This window comes from Ochlerotatus camptorhynchus, unplaced genomic scaffold, assembly GCF_037179485.1.
Source record: "Ochlerotatus camptorhynchus isolate MF236.1 unplaced genomic scaffold, CSIRO-AGI_Acam_v1.1 ptg000577l, whole genome shotgun sequence".
Taxonomy (NCBI): Eukaryota; Metazoa; Arthropoda; class Insecta; order Diptera; family Culicidae; genus Ochlerotatus; species Ochlerotatus camptorhynchus.
Window position 1 is genome coordinate 3,778,038 of NW_027041058.1, and position 19,172 is coordinate 3,797,209.

Sequence of the window (19,172 nt, forward strand, 5' to 3'; positions counted from 1 at the left end):
CGTGTAGATAGAGATGAATGATTTACCTACGATTCTTTCAACACTATTTTGAGAGAGATTCTTCATTAACTTGTCAGTAACTTCAAAATGGACTTACGATTAAATGTAACAATATACACGATCCTTCTCTAAACATTGTTTGTTTATTTATACTCCTGTCAAACGCTTTTCCCGTTTCCTGCCATTACATAGCAACGCTTGCTTTGCCTTCGTTTTGCAATATTTTTGTTTTGTTTATCAACATCAAGATTTCAAGAAAAAATAAATGCCTTATCTATTACAAGAGAAAGGGTTAGGAGGAAAAATTAAAATTAACACGTGTCGATTTTGTTTGTTTCTTTGCTTTTTATATCTCACAATGATGCTGCTGCTGCTGCTGCTGCGCTTATATAGATTTGCTAATCTTCCTGCACCCTTGCCGACGCGCCCAGGGTGGTGCTGATTGCGGGCAGCGCCGTCCCGTCAGTCGGTTGTAAAAATGCTTCGAATCAACGAATGGGGTTAAAAGCAGTTTTTTTTTTATTTAATACAGATATGGAGAGAAATTCAGATTCGATAGCCCATCTGTCATTGTGTGATAGTAAAATCTCTACATAATCCCTCTACAGTGTCAAAGTAGGCTGATTGCGCACACACAGGATTGGATAGGGACTCCCTGCAGTGACAGCTCCCGCAAGCAGCGCCACCTTTGACCAGTATTGTTTATGCCTCGCGCCATCCAAGTAGCTTAATTATTTTTGTTTTATTTAAATACTTTGTTCTTAATGTTAATCTTACTAGTTATTAACTGATATAGAGAAATATAGAGAAAAAAATACTTTCTGTACAACAGAGCGCTTTTATTTGGTTTTGTTTTTTTTTTCCTAGATGACGTGATATTGTTTGTTTTTGTTTTTGTTTTTGTGTGCATTCATTTTTTGTTAGGACTTTTATGTTTTTTTGATCTTATTCGCCAAGTATTTTCTTTTTTTCGCTGTCCACGAGAGGAAGAAGATTGAATTACAATTTGTTATTCGCTTGTTTCAAATGTTTGCTCTTTTTGTATCTTTAGCGATTTGCAGATGTTCTATACGTGAGTGTTTTTTTTTTCCTTTACTAACTGACTATTTTTGTTCGGCTATAAGACTTTAATTGTTATTTTCACCTTTCTTATTACTTGTTTCGTCTTCAAGGTAAATAACTATTTTTAAATTAATAGGCTAGTTTTTTTTTTGTATTTTCATCAGATATTACCTTCATTAAATGCTACATATATAGACTTCACTTCTTGTGTAATGATGATAACTTGTCGTTCACTTTTGTTTTCCTCAATCAACCAATCAATCAATCAATCAATAATGCAAAACATGCGATAATGAGGATGTCACTACATATGAAAAACGTTTGCTTTTGATTACACTAGGTTGGTTTTTCCTCACTTTTCATCCGCTTTCTTGCCGTGTGTCCTCATTTGAATGCAGTACAGTATTAACTAATTATTCGCTTATAACCTAGCTTCTGCTCGCTTTATTTTACAATTGTTTTCAAGGTTGATGTTATTCTTGTTCTGTTACTTTTGAAACTCAACGATAGACATATTCGGAAAACCAATAAGGCTACAAGGGCACCTTGTGCTCAACGTAGAAAAAAAATAACTTTCTACCAAGAATTGACTCAACAGTTTACCGTTGTTGTTTGTTCCTAAAACAAAAGTCGTAAACATTCGAAACTGAAACCCCGAAAAAAAAAACAATCAACATAACCTCAACAAATAAGCATGCACTGTAAAACTGTACAGTTTTGGTAGCATTTTTTTTTTTTGCGTCAAGTATCCCTTTTTTGCTTTTTGTTTCCTATTAATGAAGAATCTTATCGTGAATTGTAAAATTCTTATATCTCACTTTCGTAAGTTTAATTTTCTGGGCAGTATAGTACGATTCATGTTTTCATTTTTCTTGTTTGTCGTTTCGCTTTGCGTCGATAATGTATATTTGTGTGTATGTGTGTTCATGTAACTTTGCTTTGTTTGTTTTGGGTGTCTCCATTTGTGGCAGATGTATCTCGGTTACCTCACACTGTTTGTTCTCAGTTGCAATTTGTGTGATTGAATTGAAACAAAGCGGATTGATGGTTTAAAACAAAAACTCGAAACAATTTAACTGTTGTTTGGTGGTTTGTTTTTCCAAGGTTCCCAAGATTGCCAGGGCAACCGACAAATACACGCACACCGTAGTTTCTCCCTCTCTGTGTGTGTAAGTGATTCGAGAATGGCGTGGCATAGGCTGTTGAATATGTGTCATTGATTGTGTCTGTTCAAGTGTCACGCGCGTGTGTGAGTGAGTGTTGCGCCGTTCTCAGTAGGCGGAGATCAAAGAAGCTTAATTGGGATTCAGCCTCTTTATGTCCGGTTTACACTTGTGCTGGTGAGCATGTTGTTGCTTTTAGAAGCTTAATAATATTGGCGCAAAAATTTCAGGCGCAAACTTGACTGGTTTACACCAACTTTGGTTAACCAGCATTAGTGTAAACCGGGCATTAGCGGAGATGATAGAGATAAAAATCTGTTGAAAGTACTACGGTCATCATTCGCTGGTTGAGAAGCATCATTTTTTTCCGCTGGAGCGGCTGTGATGCTGTAAAACTCAAACTGTTCATATAAACCTTCGCACTAACATTTCCAAGCATCAACAATGGAATGCTGATCGCTGATCAAAATAGGCCATGACTAATTGAATGGACATTCTGTCAATAGAATAAAGCATGAAACTAGGACCTAATCTTGTTTTTAGCTAAGACAACATATCAACAAGACTGGCAACTTTTCCGTTTTATCATACAACCGCTATGAGACGGGCACAATCGCGTCATCTGGCGCTCACAGGTAAATGCTCCGAAAGAATTTGATAACAAAGATTCCAACATCAGAAGAAAGGTTTGTATATTTGCTCATTTTTCATTGAATTGCTTCCCCTCAAGATTGCAAATACTCATTGTTTATACACAATGTTTTTCTTAATTATGAAATGATTAGATGCTATGATCATATTTTGTATTGGTAAGATACAAGAATAGATTGCAAAAAATGCGTTTGGCACATTAAACCTGTTTATTTCACTTCATGCCAGTCACAATCACCGTATTTTCACTCTCTCACTCACTCACTCGCTAGCTCAGCGTTGCTGATCGCTGATTGTGACTCATAGAAAGCAAAATTTACAGGTTTAAAGTGTCAAACACATACTTTGTTGTGCAACCCAACCAGATGAAATGAGTATTTGCAACCTTGCTTCCACCTTTGATCAAGCGTAGTGCTACCAACCGGTCCGCACTCGTGTTTATTTCAGTTACCATGAGGACGTAATTTGTGATTAGCCCCGGTCCCTTTCAAATTGTATTATTATTTATGTACGGCCTTAAATTTGAAATGACGTTTCACATTCATCTAGTGATGGCCGATTTTCATTCGAATAATCGATTAATCGATTAACGAACCGAAAAGTAAAATATGTGTAATCGGTTATATCATGCTGATTAAAGAGCCTGAATTTATAAAGAGACGACATGTCAAAATTGGAACAATCGATTATCTGTCAAAGTCATAGGAAAAGTCATTCCAATCGAGCAGAAGACCTTTCAAATGGATAAAATGACAGCGCAGCGAACAAAACATAATCGATTAGATGTTAATCGAATAATTTAAAAAATGGGACATCTCTGATTTTAGTGTGATTGTTTTGATAAAAAAGAGAGCAAAATTTCATCTCTACCGGTAAAGTTGCCCGTCTTATTGATATGATGTCTTCGCGTTTTTGTAATACATTGATTAAGCATCCCAGGCGATGGATTTAGGAAACAAGCCGCTCAACACTGACTGTGAAAACATATGTTGTGAGGTTTATTCCCCTTGTGCTGATTCACTACTGATAATGAGCCTGTCACTCTCAAAATTGGTTATCAGTGTGATGTAAACTGTTTTCCGCAGCTGGTTAATATTGGTGCACCAATTTCTGGCACAAACTTGACCGGTTTACACCAATATTGGTTAATCAGGATTATGAACCAACACTAGTGTAAACCGAGCATTAACAACATAAGTGGCCGTGTATGTTGCCTCAAGCTGTCAAATGCAAGGTACCAACATCGTAATTTCGCATGAAAGTTTACAATTTGAGCTTCCATAACTAGCGAAAAATGACTGCAGTCGTCGCTTAAGTGACAGAGTTGGCGAGAGGAGAAAAATTGACTGCCGTGGGCAACGAGGTTTAAGGAAGGTGTTTCCATAGTAACAGAGCAATTGACCCAATCTAACGTGAGGATCACATCATACACTCAAAAAATTCCACACGTTTGATCGAAGTGTTTAAACACTAGATTTTTTCAAATGCACAATCACATTTACTTTAAGTGTATTTCACCTTGGTTCAATGTGGTATACACGTTAAATTATAGTGTTTCAAATTTTGCAATGTTGAATATCTTTCACTAACTATTCAAGTGTATTGCATGTTGAATAACACTACTGTTCAAAACAGATGAATTTAAAGTGTTTTGCATTTCAATACGATGTGAATTGCTTGCTCAGAAAGGTAAACATCGAAAACAAGACTTGTGTCTTTATCCTATCAACCCGCCTCATATATGAGAACAACCGTGGCACAGTGAGATCGAACGAAGACTTCGGCAGCAGCACACCCCAACAGTCCATGATCGAATCCCAAATCAGACCCATTAAAAAGTTATGTGAAAGCTCTGGCCTCTGGCAGTTTTGTTTATATATTTGTCAATTCATTTTTAGAGTTTATTAAACTATGATGTGCAAAGCAATTGATATCACATCAGGCACATAGAATCCAAGTGTGTCACAATTCAAATCCATAGTGTTCAGACATGATTCATAGCATAAGATTCACACATGAAATGGATGTGTTTCACAATAAGGGCAAAATTAAGTGTGAGAAACATGAAGATGACGTGTGGAATTTTTTGAGTGGTGGCTGTCAAATACGAACAATCGTCGCCTACCTCGCATAACTGGTTCCAAACGTAAACAAGGCATAAGAAACCTACAGCGTTTGTTTACGTTTGGAACCAGTTTCATACAAGAATGATCAGTAGGCTGATTTGACAGCACGTCCCCCCCCCCCAAGGTTTAACCTGGATCAAGATCTACACTGAACGAAAACATCCACAATACTTCGAATGATTACTGCATTGCTCGAGCCCAACAATATGCTTTCGAATTTCGGATGATTGCCTTATGGTTGAATTCGTCATCAGCTGATGAGAATCCATATGACTGTCATCCAAATAAAGGATGATATTTATTTGAAAATTGGCTGTAAAACATACAGCGCTCAGAGGACAACAATTTAATAAAAGGGTGACTTGCAGATGCTTTAAATTAGATTTATAATTCGATTGTTTACATTTCCATATTGAATAGCCATGAACAGCCAAAAATTGTTTGCAGGTAGAGGTAATTTCCTCCACCAAGGAATCGGCAATTTTCGGTTTCCACGCTTTACCAGTGTTCGTACCACCTCTGATAGCAATAACTATGTTTCTACCTAGTTTGTCAGCTCAGATCAGCAAATGACGTTCGATAGAATTAATAACACCATCATTTTAAGATGATTTGCATTATAAGGTTGAACCAATACCATGCACCCAATTTCTAAACAACCCAAATTTGAGTAGAAAATGAGGAAAATTGACGAAAATTTTACTCATTTACTTTTCTCATATTCGAGTTTTTTTCTTGAACAAACCTGGAAAAACTTGGTAAAACATGAGGGAAATTTACTCATAACTGAGTTCCTGCCCTTTGTGATTTCTGAGCAAACTAAACTCAAATTGGGATCGTTCTCATTGGCCGTGTGTGACTTTGATAACCGTTTTCCGAATAATATCACTTGTAACCTTAATTCGTTAGGTGAACATTTTCTGTCCTGAATCTTCAGTGTTGCAAAGGGCCAACTTGAAAGACTTCCATCCTGGGCGGCTGCTTGCTTTTGCTTTAGCCAGGGCCCAGCTAAAATTCCTATCGACCTGCCTGATTTCGTTACTGAAGTTCCGCCAGCATCGATCAGATTAAGTTTCAAAAAAATGACACTTTAATGTTTTGCCAGAAACTAGCAAAATGGAAATTTTACAAACAAAATGTAGTCAATTGCTAACTAGATTGATCGCCAGTGTCAAAAAATTACACGACAAATCATGTAAATTTACGCCACGCCACTTTGATTGTGCTGAACATTGGAAATCCTATGCTGTTGTAGCAAATGTCATAGTGGTGAAATAAACGTTATCATGAAGCGACACATCTTAATCTCAATATTTGATTGTAGATAGATTCGGATTAAAAAAATCTTACTTTTTTTCCTTTTTCGCATCTTAATCTATCTACTCGCCTCACGCCCTATTTTATTCCGGGAAATCTACTGATCTGTTGCATCAATCTTCTTCAATCTACTTATCGCACAGGCGTCTCACGACAGTAAAACAAAATCGTTCCGGCAATTTTTAGATAGAGTCACCCGCCTCGAAGAAAACGCAATCTGCTTAACAATCAACGTCAAAATTTGACTCCAAAGAACTTCTTAATTCTTGCAAATTGATGTGACATATGGCTTATGCGGCTATACAGCTTGCAAGCTTGTAAACAATTGTATTGTTTATTCAGATACAATCCCAAAAATCAGACGAGCAAATTTATTATTGGGCTCAACTGTTTAAGAAAAACAAAACCATACGGAGCCGAGCAATATTGATTACAAATTTAACGATTTAAATCAAAAGAAAAGTGCCCCTGGGGGAGGTGCCATAATTTGAAGAGATCGATGAGATCATCTGATTCTTCCTGGAAGATGACATCTTTTTTCATGCTTCATTTTTCCTGTGCTCGCAACTTCATCCATTCATACATTCTCTTTTATTATTTCAAAGCGGTTCCTTGTTATTAGCTTCCATAGTTCCAAACTTGTTGTGTTACCCTCGTAATTCTGGTAAATGAACCCTTCTTCTTCTCATTTCAAGCATATTGCTTATCGCATATTAGCCTATTGCGTGCTCTCAACTTAGTGTTCTAGGTATACTTCCACAGTTATTAATTGAGAGCTTTCGATGCCTGTACCATTTTTGCATTAGTATAACCCAGCCACGTTCAGCATGGTCTTGCTTTGTAGCTGCGCCTTTACCAACTGAGCTAAAGAAGGCCCCGCACACAAGTGGTTGCTGCCCGTCCCATGACGTTCACCTCAAGGTATCCTCTGGACGATCACCCACAAGGTATCCTATTCCTCGATTGTGACTACAGTCGAGGGTATGCCAAAATCCCCTAAAAAGTTGCAGGTTTCCATGCAACTTAAGCAAAATTTAAAATATTTCTTCTTCCTTCCTTTCCTCTCTCACCCGAAGCTGCAATTGATTCCTCTTCCACCGCCAACCCACAGTTCAACTGAAAACAGTACGATTTCTTTTAGTTAAGTTTAGCCCCTAACATGTTACAGTCCCACCATATCGGTCTGCAAAAGAATCTACTACTTACACCTGCTCAGCAGCAGAGGTTCCATATTACGCTTATCCCGCCCAACTTTCAAACTGTGTCGTGTCCTTCTCTATAGTCTGCTGTTGTTTTTGATGTTGTTGTTGCTGTTGTTGTTGTTGTTGTTGTAGGAGCTATAAATATGCCATCCTGTGTTAAGATCTATCCCGTGAATAATAGTAATAATATATCTATAGGCTTCCTCTTGTATATCCTTTTTTTCCTCAAATTAATGTTAGAGATTATTAGTCATTAAATATTATCACACATTTTCTTGAACATTTTTAATTTTTCTTCCTCTTATAGTTTCCGTGTCTAATTTTTTTTTCTTGTTCTTTTCTAATCACTTTTCAGCCGCTGAATTTCCTTTACACACACGCTCGCGCGCATTAATCGCTAATGTCGAACTCACACACTTCTTCCACGCAATTTTTGCGCATGCTACATTTTGCTTGCATAGAGATTTTGAAGCCAATTTTAATTTCCATGCTTTTTTTTATTTTAACCCCTCCCGGATTCCATTCGACGGCGTCCACCTCATACTACAGATTCGAGGTTAAAAGTGCGAACGGAATCCAACGGAAAACCCTTTCCTTGTGTTCGTGTGTGTGGGTGTTTTTTTTTTCACCTTCTATTATTGCTAGGATGCGCCTCTTAACAAGACTTTTCCAACTTCACTCCCATATTATTTCCTCTGGATTTATCTATAAACGACATTTGCTTACGCAACCTTAAAACACGCCGATTTAGCAAGCAAAAATTGCAACTTTTAATATAACCTTGCGCGCGAAAAACCAGCTTCAGCTTCACCTCGCTTCTGACTTACAAACATTAGCCTTCGTTCAAACTGCTCTGCTTTTGTTTTTGTTTTTATCATGTTCGAATGGATAAATAGATTCAACGCAAAAAATGGTGAATAGTGAAGCTTGTTCTTTCTTGTTCCGAATATATTTACACAGAAGTAAACCTAACCTCGTATGATGTCTTGTGTGGCATGTGTGTGTATGTGTGTGTGTTTTTAACTAGACTAAGATTAGAGCGACTTGATTACAGCGTCGTCCTTCGTTACATACTTAGCATCATCAGTTTTTTTTTTTGACTAGTATAGATAGCCTTAGTAACTCAACAAAATCAAACCCAACGTTTCGATAAACAGCAACCGCACACGTGCGGGACGAAAACAAAACTATCCTAGAATCCTAATACAAACTTAATAAATAATCAACGAGCGGGTGGTTGAATCTTTTCCATGTAGCTATAGGGTTGTATTCGTAAGATAATCATCGAGTTATGAGATCGTGAATGGAAAAGCGAGGCGGAGATGGAAAGCTATCTCCACACCACCGATCTACGATTTTTGTTTTTTTTGTAAGTTTTGCACGATCGTCACATTCGCTACTATGTTCATTTTTTTTTTTCTGTTTCTTACTGTAGTAAATCGTTTGTCCATCGCAGGTGTTAGTGGGTTTGTGTTTGTGTTATTTGCGTGATACTGTTCACTGATTGTTGTTTTCTTTTCTGCTTTGTTCTTCGAGCTGAGATGTGTGCCACCTGATTTGTGTCCCGGTGAGTTGTAATGAAAGAGAAGGAAGCTGTGGCCACAGGTTGATCACCGTTGTGACGTGGATTATCTAAAATAAAGGGCAAAGATAAGCAAAACGTTCACACGATAATGTTCTGGAAGATATTGAAGCACCCAGGTAACCATTAAAGCTACTAAACCGTATTTTGGCTATACAGAATTACGAATGTACGACGAATATGTAAAGGCCTTTAAAGCTTTATCCTTTCACCGTACATAAGCTCTATATAATCAAAGGGTATATTAGTGGGCTTGTTGTTTACTTGGGTCATGAAGTAATCATAATGAATAGTTACGTACCTGAACAAAATAAACATAAATAATAAACAATCAAAAATAAAATAATACTATTCGAAACGTTTACTTCATTTTGATGTAACTCGATTTTCTTGTAATTTAAAACAGTCTGATTTTCTTGTTTTTGAAAAAAATATAAAGTTCGTTAAAATATCACATTCCATACTTCTTCTTTTTCTGCTTTGACTATTACGTCATAACCGGAGGTTTACCTTCAACATATTGTTCTGTAAGCACAACCACGGTTGTGAGGTTGAGAGCTTTCTAAGCCTATGCCATTTTTGCATTCATATTTTGTATGCCCAAGTAACAATACAGTAACCACTCTGATTTATGATGGTTTTATAACGGCAATGAACAATCCATTTAGTTTAAATACAGCATTTCAAAGTGTAAAACTTTCCTACTTAGTAATTCAGCTTTTTGCTGTTTAAAAACCATTTATAGTCTGGCAAGAAAGTCTGAAACTGTCTTGTTTCAAAAATAAATTTAAAACAGTTCTCAATCCCTCCTTAAAACTGTTCTGTAATTCAAGCATAAACGTCATTAGCAATTGTTTAATAATGTATAGATAAAATACTTCAGTTCTATTATTATAAAAGCAACCATAAAACCATCAGGTTTTGCATTAGAGCAAAAAGCATATTTTGATGTTTTTTAAGCCTTTTAAAATGCACCATAAACTCCCCAATTACTCTCTCCAAGGATAGACGAAGTAGTTTGAAAAATTCGAAATGCGAAATGTTGTAAAAGAGTATCGCAAACTATATCAGTAACTGCTCCCAATCCATCCGGTGAAAACCGCCAGAAAGAACCCTAAATCCCACAGCGCAACTATCGAAAGATAAACAAACTTTGACGTTTAACTTTTTGCAGGCAACTTTGTCTCAATAAATGCTGCCATTATTGTAATTTGGATATTCAACAAGATTTTAATACCATCAGTTTCTATTTTAATTATTTTGATAATATCATAAATCCTTTTCTATCTTGCAAGCGGTTTGGGGAAATGGCTCGGAAAGGGTTTTTATTGTTGCTAAATAGCTTTTATTGTACCTTTAAAATGGTTCTCAATGCGTTCGTCATACAACCTTTTGCAGTAAATCAATCTTGAAGAGCTTCGAGAATACACCCTTCAGAACCTTCTCCACATAGAAAAAAATCTGAATTTTAACTTTCGCGTAAAATCTCCCTTCGTTTAATTTTGAGCTATACTTGGCATAAACAGTGAAATCGTTTACAAGCTTGCATACAATGTTGCTAAGTTATGCGATATTGCGCTTAAACTTACACAAACTATCGCGTAAATTTATACCAAATCTAGCGTTAATTTTATGTGCGCTATACATATAGGGTGGGCCAACTAGACATATTCTAGTCTTAATGAGGTTTTGGTGGCAAAATTGCCATGATCAGGGTTTTATGAATGTTGTTTTATAGTTGCTTTGTACACAGATAAAAATTCTGAATTTTAAATGTGATGTATACATTCATTCACGTAGACTTGTATTTCATTTCACGCAACCGAGCAACTTGCAAACAATGTTGTTTACAAAGATGGGCTTTTGTATACAATATTTGCTACATTGCATGAAATGTGTCAGAACTTTACATGATATATAATGTAAACGTATATGATATGTGACGCTCCATTTATGTGCATCATATTGAACAGAAATTTACACTACTTTTTCGAACTGTGTAGTATTTCAAAAAACTTAAAATGTTACTTGGGTGCCAACGCATTTCTGATCAAATCTAAGCAAAAAAGACACCAACGTAAATTCCGAAACCCACGTAAAACAAGTGTGAATCCAAAAACCCGCGTAAACAGCGACTCCAGTGCACGTACAATCATGCTTGGAAAATCATTTAAATTCACTTCGTGCAATCATTTACATAAATTAGCTCTAACTTTTGATATCAACGGGATTCCTTAAAATGAAGTATGAAGCTTTTGTAGCTTTTGAAATAAGCTAGAACTTTTGCCAAGAACTCGAATCTGTATCTCATATGCATGAATAATCACAGCGAACAGAACACATCATTGTTTTCCAGTGAATGTAAATTACATTCACTGAAAAACAATAATAAGTTCTTCCCGGTCTACCCGAGAAAAGTCGGTTAACAAAATGAAAGCAAATCGATATTAAAGTTTGCAGCTCCTATCATAATGAAAACTCATTTCAATTGTCGCGACATAAGTCTGATATCATATTGTGTTTTCATTTCGCAGCCAAAACTTTTTAAATTAAAGCAACTTAACTTGATGTTCTGCTGTTAACGCCATGTTTAAAATTTCAATTTAAGTTCATCTGTTGTTGAACTAATGATTATTGTTTATTTGTTTTGTTTAAAACGTTTTAGGTCATTCGTGACTTGCCCGGGGTGAGATTTGACTCTTTCAGCCTTTCAGTCATTCAGCTTGAGAAGCATGGATGCTAACCATTTACGACAGGCCCGTATTCAGTTAAACATTATGAATGCAAAATGAGTAATTAAATTGATTTCATTAAAAGCAGGATTAGTTTTCCGTTTGATTCAACGGTGTAAAAGTTTGTTCTAATTTTTGCTGTGTTAACCGTTAAGTCAACCAAAATGAGATCAACTGAAGTATTCAAAATAAGTTACATCATAACAGCAAATTTTGATTTCAATTTGATCTCCAGCTTTCCCTGCGCTTCGGTCAGAGAGCGTATAGAGCGTCGTTGTGCCAATTTGGTCGTGGCACATTTCGAGTATGAGAGAGTAATTGCAGTTAGATCAAAAGTGCCTGAGAAAAATGCAAGTACTTTCGTAGATTACCCGAAGTTGCGATAGTGAAGGTATGATCACAGAAAAGCAGACATAACACTCTTAAAACGTTCATCAAAATCGTTTTTAACGGTCAATTTAAATGTTTCTTAGTTGGTAGTACTGCCATTTGTGGTGCACATAATCAATTCTCTAGCGTTTGACGTTTACACACTACAACCATCTGTTGAGTGTATTGCCCATCAAAGTATATACGGCAGATGGTGGTAGGGTTTACATTTATAAATTTTCAATGTGTTGTGTCTGCTTGTACTGTGAACACTAAGTTGAGAGCACGCAATAAGCTTATATGCGATATGCAATAAGCTTGAAATGCGAAGAAGAAGAAGAAGAAGAAGAAGAAGAAGAAGAAGAAGAAGAAGAAGAAGAAGAAGAAGAAGAATAATCATACCACATCCAGCATGATCTTGCTTTACAATTTCCCTTTCAACAGCTGAGCTGATTTCCTTGCCATAGAGCTCTCAATTAATAACTGTAGACGTGCAGCTCGTACACTAAGTTAAGCGTAAAAAGCCTCTAGAAGAAAATGAAGGTTCGTCACTTGCTTCTTGAGCATTGCGTTGAAATCACTTCTCTGCCAAATAGAGTTTAAAAGTAATTTCGGCAATTTTTACTAGATCTTGGCCTTACAAATTACACACAAAGAATTCCATCCGTAAACAACGGTACATCTAAAGGGTGTACCGTTTAAAATCAACACACACCCAAATTGCTCTAATTTTTGGGATAAATTAATTGAAATTTTGCGTAGACATAGTTTAATGTGTATTGTTTACACTCTGTGAGTTGATTTCATCAGGTGCGACGTGTGTGCGTGAAAAAGTTTTTCACGAGTACTTTGAGAATAAGGATCTGACGCATCGTGCCATTGGAAAAATTTGAGAATCGCGAATTCCACGGTGTCTAGTATCATAAAGCGGTTCGAAGAACGTCTGACTGTTGATCGGAAGGGAAGATCCGAAAAACGATCAGGTCAACGAGAACGATCACAAACGCGTGGTTGGGGCCTTTAAACGGAAACCGAACGCCTCAGTTCGAGATGTGGCTAAAAAGTTGCTTGTGAGCAAGACTTTCGTGCAGAATACCAAAACTCGAGTTGGACTACGTACGTTTAAGGTTCAGAAGTCCCCAAACCGTGACGAGAAACAGAATACGGTCGCAATAAGCCGTGCCCGGAAGTTGTACGACTAAAAGTTAACGAAACCACACCGCTGCGTAATGGATGACGAGACATATGTGAAGGCGGACTTCAACCAGGTTCCAGGAAACCTAAATGTGACTGCCAAGGATATTTGCGATGTTCCCGAGAACCTCCGGACACAGAAGATGTCGAAGTTCGAAAAGAAGTTCTTAATTTGCAAGCGATTTGTACTTGTCGGAGTACACCTTCCGTTACCACAAGCACCATGAATGGACAGGATGAAGAGTGTCACGGCGGTTCGACGATCTTCTGGCCGGCTTTGGCATCATGCCACTACACGAAGGACGTGCTTGAGTGTTATAAGGCGAATGATGTCGATTTCGTGCCGAAAGATCTGAACCCCCTAAACACTCCGAAACTGCGCTCAATAGAAAAATACTGGGCCATTATGAAGGAGCACCTTCTAAAACGACCTAAAGTGGTGAAGAATGTAGAAGAAATGAAAAAAAGCATGGGTTAATATGCAAAAAAAACTGTCGATTCTGAGGTCGTACAGAACCGTATGGCTGGGGTTAAGACCAAGGCTCACGCATTCGGATATAAAGGCGAAATAAATTAAATGAATGATGCCAAAACTAACTTTAATTGTTTCTTTTTACTCCCTGAAAATTTGGTGATATACGGATAAAAACTCGAATTTTGAGAATGAATTTTGGTCGTGCGGATTTATGTAATTGATTAAATGATTATCATGATTAGGCACTTTGTTGGATACCCAAGAACGAAGCCAATTAACGGTACTCAGTTCTAAAGAAGACAGTCAATCGTGTTAGCAACAACTGGCGATATTTGACTCCTCTACGATATCTCACGACGCCTGACAAGAATGAACAAAAGGTTGCCGGTGAAGAAGCGAGTGGTCAGTTGCTTACCGATGATGATGAAACGTTGATGGGAGCACTACTTCAAGATTCGATTATCAATTAGCCATCAACATCTCGCAAACAAGGCACCCAGCGTCCTGCATGCAGTGATGCCAACATTCCAGTTTAAACTGGATTGTTCCAGATTTTTCGGCCGCATCCACAAAAAACACTTGACCACATTGACCGCTCTCGGAACCTCCGGAATGCCCCGCAGGGAACCGGTAGCAGGGGACAATTGCATTTTTTTACTTAAAAATGCCTTGCGATAGCTCATTCTTCATGGGTCTTCATCAGTAGGCTTTCGATAGGCTTTAAATGTATCATTTACCACACTGGCCGCTCTCGGAGCCACCAAGATGCTCCCGGGGGGAACCTGTAGCAGAGAAAGACTGCACACCGCCCTTTCTTCGTGGTTTTTCATGAATAGGCTTTTGATGGACTTTAAATGGATCAATGACCCCCTGCAGGAGGGGAAAATTGCGTCTTTATACAAAATCATGCCGTACAACAGCCTTTTCTTCGTGGTTTTTCATCAATAGGCTTTTTATAGATTTGAAAGATCATTAGCCACATTGGCCGCTCTCGAAACCACACCGTATGAAATGTATTCATGTAAATTTCTGCGATATATAGCGCACACGTTATTATCGCTATATTTGGCGTAATTTTACACGATATTTCATGTAAATTTAAGCGCAATATTGCATAAATGTATAGAAGCTTGAAATCAATTTTATGCCAACTATAGCTCAACATTAAAGAAGAAAAGATTTTACGCAACAGTTTAAATTCAGATTTTTTTTCTGTGCACGGGATGCTCCCAGTGGAACCTGTAGCAGCGGACAATTGCATTTTTATACCAAAACTTGCCGTGCGATAACTCTTTCTTCATGGTTTTTTATCAACAGGCTCTCTATAGACTTGAAATACTATTGACCACATTGGCCACTCTCAGAACCACGGAATGCCTCAGGAAGATCCTGTAGTAGGGGACAATAGCGTTTTTACACCAAAACATGCCGTGCGACAGCTCTTTCTTCATAGTTTTTCACTAATCTAATCGTATAGCCACCTTCGATGGAATCTGTAGTAAGGGATAGTTGATAAAAAAAAAATCATGATAAATCATGGAGAAAGAGCTATTGCGCGGCATGTTTTGGGGAAAAAATGCATTTTTACGATGCTAGAAGTTCCCCGGAGGACATCCTGGAGGATCAGAGAGCGGCTAATGTGGTCAATATCCACTTCAAATCTATTGAAAGCCTATTCATGAAAAACCACGAAGATATGGCTGTCGTATGGCATGATTTGGTGTAAAAACGTAATTTTCCCCTGCTACAGGTTTTCCCGGGAGCATCTCTGTGGTTCCGAGAGCGGCCAAAGTGATCACTGATCCATTTAAAGCCTATAGAAAGCATATTCATGAAAAACCATCAAGAAAGAGCTTTCGCAAGGCATGTTTTGGTGTAAAAATGCAATAGGCCCCTGCTACAGGCTCCCCTGGGGGTATCGTGTGGCTCCCAGAGAGGTAAATGTGGTCACTGATCCATTTATAGTCTATCGAAAGCCTATTCATAAAAACTCATAAAGAATGAACTGTCGCAAAGTATGTTTTGGTGTAAAAATGCACTTTTCTTCTGCTACATGTTCCCTAGGGGGTTTCCCGGTGGTTCCGAGTGTGACCAATGCACACTGGGCTAGGAATGCAATCTAGCGGAGTAAAATTAATAACTCCGAAACGAAGCATTTCCGCGACTTGGTGTCTTGCACAAAGCATCTTATCATAATAAGGACCATCTATTGACATAAACAAACAAAATCGCAACCTAACATCAAGTCTCCAAAACTTCAGAGAAAGAAGTTAGATTGTGGCGCCATCTTTGCGGAAGAGTTTCGAACTATTTGTTTATGTCAATACATGGTCCCTATTATGATGAGAAACTTTGCCGAAGACACTAAGTCGCGGAAATGCTTTGTTTCGGAGTTATTAATTTTACTCCGCTAGATTTCATTCCTGGCAATTCCAGTGTGCAATGGTGTCAATAATGCATTCAAAGTTCATGGAAGGGCTTTTTTTTTTTGACAAACCATGAGAAAAGAGCACATGGCTCATTTTGGAGTAAACTTGCAGTTGTCCCCTACTACATGTTCTCCCGGGGGTATCCCATGGCTCCCAGAGTGGTCAATGTGGTCAATGATCCATTTAAAGTTTATGGAAAGCCTATGCATGATAAATTTGAGATTTTCTCTGGGAGTCCCATGATTTTTTTTAAACGGTGCTCTACACAACACTCGAAAAAAATTCTTGAAATTCGTCCTTATTCTCTTAGAATATTAAACATTTTCTAATAATTCACTGAAGCTTCCTTAATTTTTTTTAAATTTGTTTGATATCTCTTTGGAATTGTAACTTCAACATTCGATTATCTTGGTAGTTTTCACGGATGTTAGAATCCTACACAATCGCCATGGAATTTTCCACAGCGCTAATTCAAAAAATTACTCTGAGCTCACATAATTGAGTCAGGGTCCTTATTACCGATTTCACTTCACGGTGAAGTGATTCCCATTTGATTTATACGGCAATCACTTCACCGTGAGTGAAAAGAGGTCACTTCACTTCGTTGTCACCGTGAAGTGACACTCGTAATAAGGGCTCTAGTTAAAACTCCCTTAGAGTTCTGACCAAAAGCTCTCGAGCTCATACTCTCTGAAAAACCTTGGTATAACTAGATAACTAGAATTCATTCTAAAATCGGATCTAAATTGCTATGAATTTTTTAATGATCTCTTAGTAGTTTTTCAAAATGACTGTATCCTACAAATCTAGTCCAATCCAAGCGTCTTGTTGTTTTTTCAACATTGCAAAATCTTACTCTTTTAGAGGAGAGGATCGTAATGTAATCGAAATTCCTGGCTTTTTGCCGGTTTTCCCGATTTCCCGGTTCACTTGTCACCCTGAATATGTGCTTTGCGATGACCTTACATTACTCGAAAAGGTCCATCGATGAAATGGAGCGTCTTTCGATGCCTGTAGTACCCAAGGATCCAACCCCTCTAGCGTTCCCCAAATGCGTTAAATTGAAAATTTCTACTCGAATCGTAAAAGAATGGCCTTCTTGTTTGGCTTTATTACGTACCGCTATTATTATTTATTACGCCGGTTCTCAACTTAGTGTTCTTTGAACTCTTCTACAGATGTTAATTGAGAGCTTTCTATGTCTGCACACTAGCGTGCACAGGAATCTTGTTAAGGAGGGGCATTTTTTTTTCTATGGTGCATTTAATCTGGGGATGGGGAGTACTCCAAAGTACGTGGTAGATGGTGCTGTCCTACTCCCACTTTTTCCCTACTGTTCAATTTAGCTAATTTTATTTATTTTTTGCTCCGGTGGTGGTTCATCTTCTTTACATTACATTGTGCAACGACGTAATCATGTCATTTTGAATACGGTTACTTGTATACTGACAATTTTTCGCACCTTCCGCCAAGTGTTTTTCCAGCACAGGATCGTAGTTAGCCACCAACTGGGTGGCACACTTTCCGCTCCTTCGGAATGTCCACGAAGTGGTCGGCTACCTTTGCAAAGTATGCGCACAAAATCGATTAAATGTTCCATTATATAGCGATTTTGTAGCCGCTTTGCCTTACTAGCAGCAATCATAGCTGTTTTTTGGTGGTCCAGTTCTTCGTCGATAGCCTTCCTGGTTTTGAAATTCTTCCACGCTTCCATACTACCAACATGGGTATCACTGCGATTGTGTTTGCCCAGCAACACGGTCGATTTCTTCCAAATTTCTGAACCCTGTATGAATCGTTGTAATAATGTTTTCCGTCATGCTCTTCTTTACAGGTTAAAAATACAAATCAAAGAAAATATATTCTTCAAGGTACTGGTCTTATCTTTTATTCAGTTACCTTTCTGAAGTTTTGTGTAGTACGTTTTTGTATATTTTGAAGACATCGTTACAATTTTTGACTATTTCAATTCAGTATTTTTGAAAGCCCTTATATGCTGTTGCAGTCACTTTACTGTTACCGTTTCGAGTACGTTGAACTTGGTCATTTTCAGCGAAATTTTTTTTCAAATTTTCAAATTTTGACCTAAATGCCAAGACTAATAGGATCATTTAAAGTTTAAAAAAAATATAACGATTGAACCAAAGGCACACAAAACAATTTTGATAAAGGAACCCATTGGAATGTACGGAATGACGACTTGTGCGAAGGATTGAGCATGTCAACCACGGTAACAAATTCTTAGTAAGACAACAATCGACCAAGGTTCAATGGCAAACTTATACCTAATTTTCAATTAGGGAATCCAAAAGCTGTCTTTAAACTTTGTACAGTTGCGAAAAAGTCCATCCTCAGAATTTTTTAGGTTCTTTTAGAAATTTTTAGAACTCTATGAGCTCTTTTGAAATTCTTCTCAGAAGTCCTCTGGAATTATTTTGAGAATACTTCTTGACTTTTACTCAGAATACCTTAAAACTTAAATTCTTTCAGAGTTACAGAAGAATTTCCTTAGTACTATCTAGAAATAATTCCAGGTAGAAATTATTGGTACTCCTTTGAAATTTTCCTCAAAATCCCTTTGGAATTTCACTCAAAATTTAATTTTCTCGTTATTCTTTTCGGAATTATCTTGGATTCACTAGAAATTATTCGCAGGCATTTCTTGAAATACTCCCCAGAAATCTTTTGGAACAGTCCTCAGAATTCAATATCCTTGAGGTTCTTCTTGGATTTTTTAGAACTCTCCGAAGAGCTCTTTTGAAATTCTTCTACCACTGGAATTATATTTACAATTCTTCATAATTTTTTTTTTTCAGAACACCTTGGAACTGAAATTCCTTTAGAGTTTCAGAAATTATTCCCGGAATGAG

The 19,172-nt window shown here is 37.5% G+C and overlaps 1 protein-coding gene across 4 annotated transcripts in view; it reads right to left on the minus strand.

The window, feature by feature from the left end:
- Positions 1–8,398: 8,398 nt before the first annotated feature.
- The window catches only part of Syx1A (Syntaxin 1A), a 186,194-nt gene continuing 175,420 nt past the window's right edge, over positions 8,399–19,172 (minus strand). For all 4 annotated transcript variants that reach the window (XR_010518760.1, XR_010518762.1, XR_010518761.1 and 1 more), the window contains one exon: positions 8,399–9,153. The gene's annotated coding sequence lies outside the window, so the exon portion shown is untranslated. The remainder of the gene's footprint in view (positions 9,154–19,172) is intronic.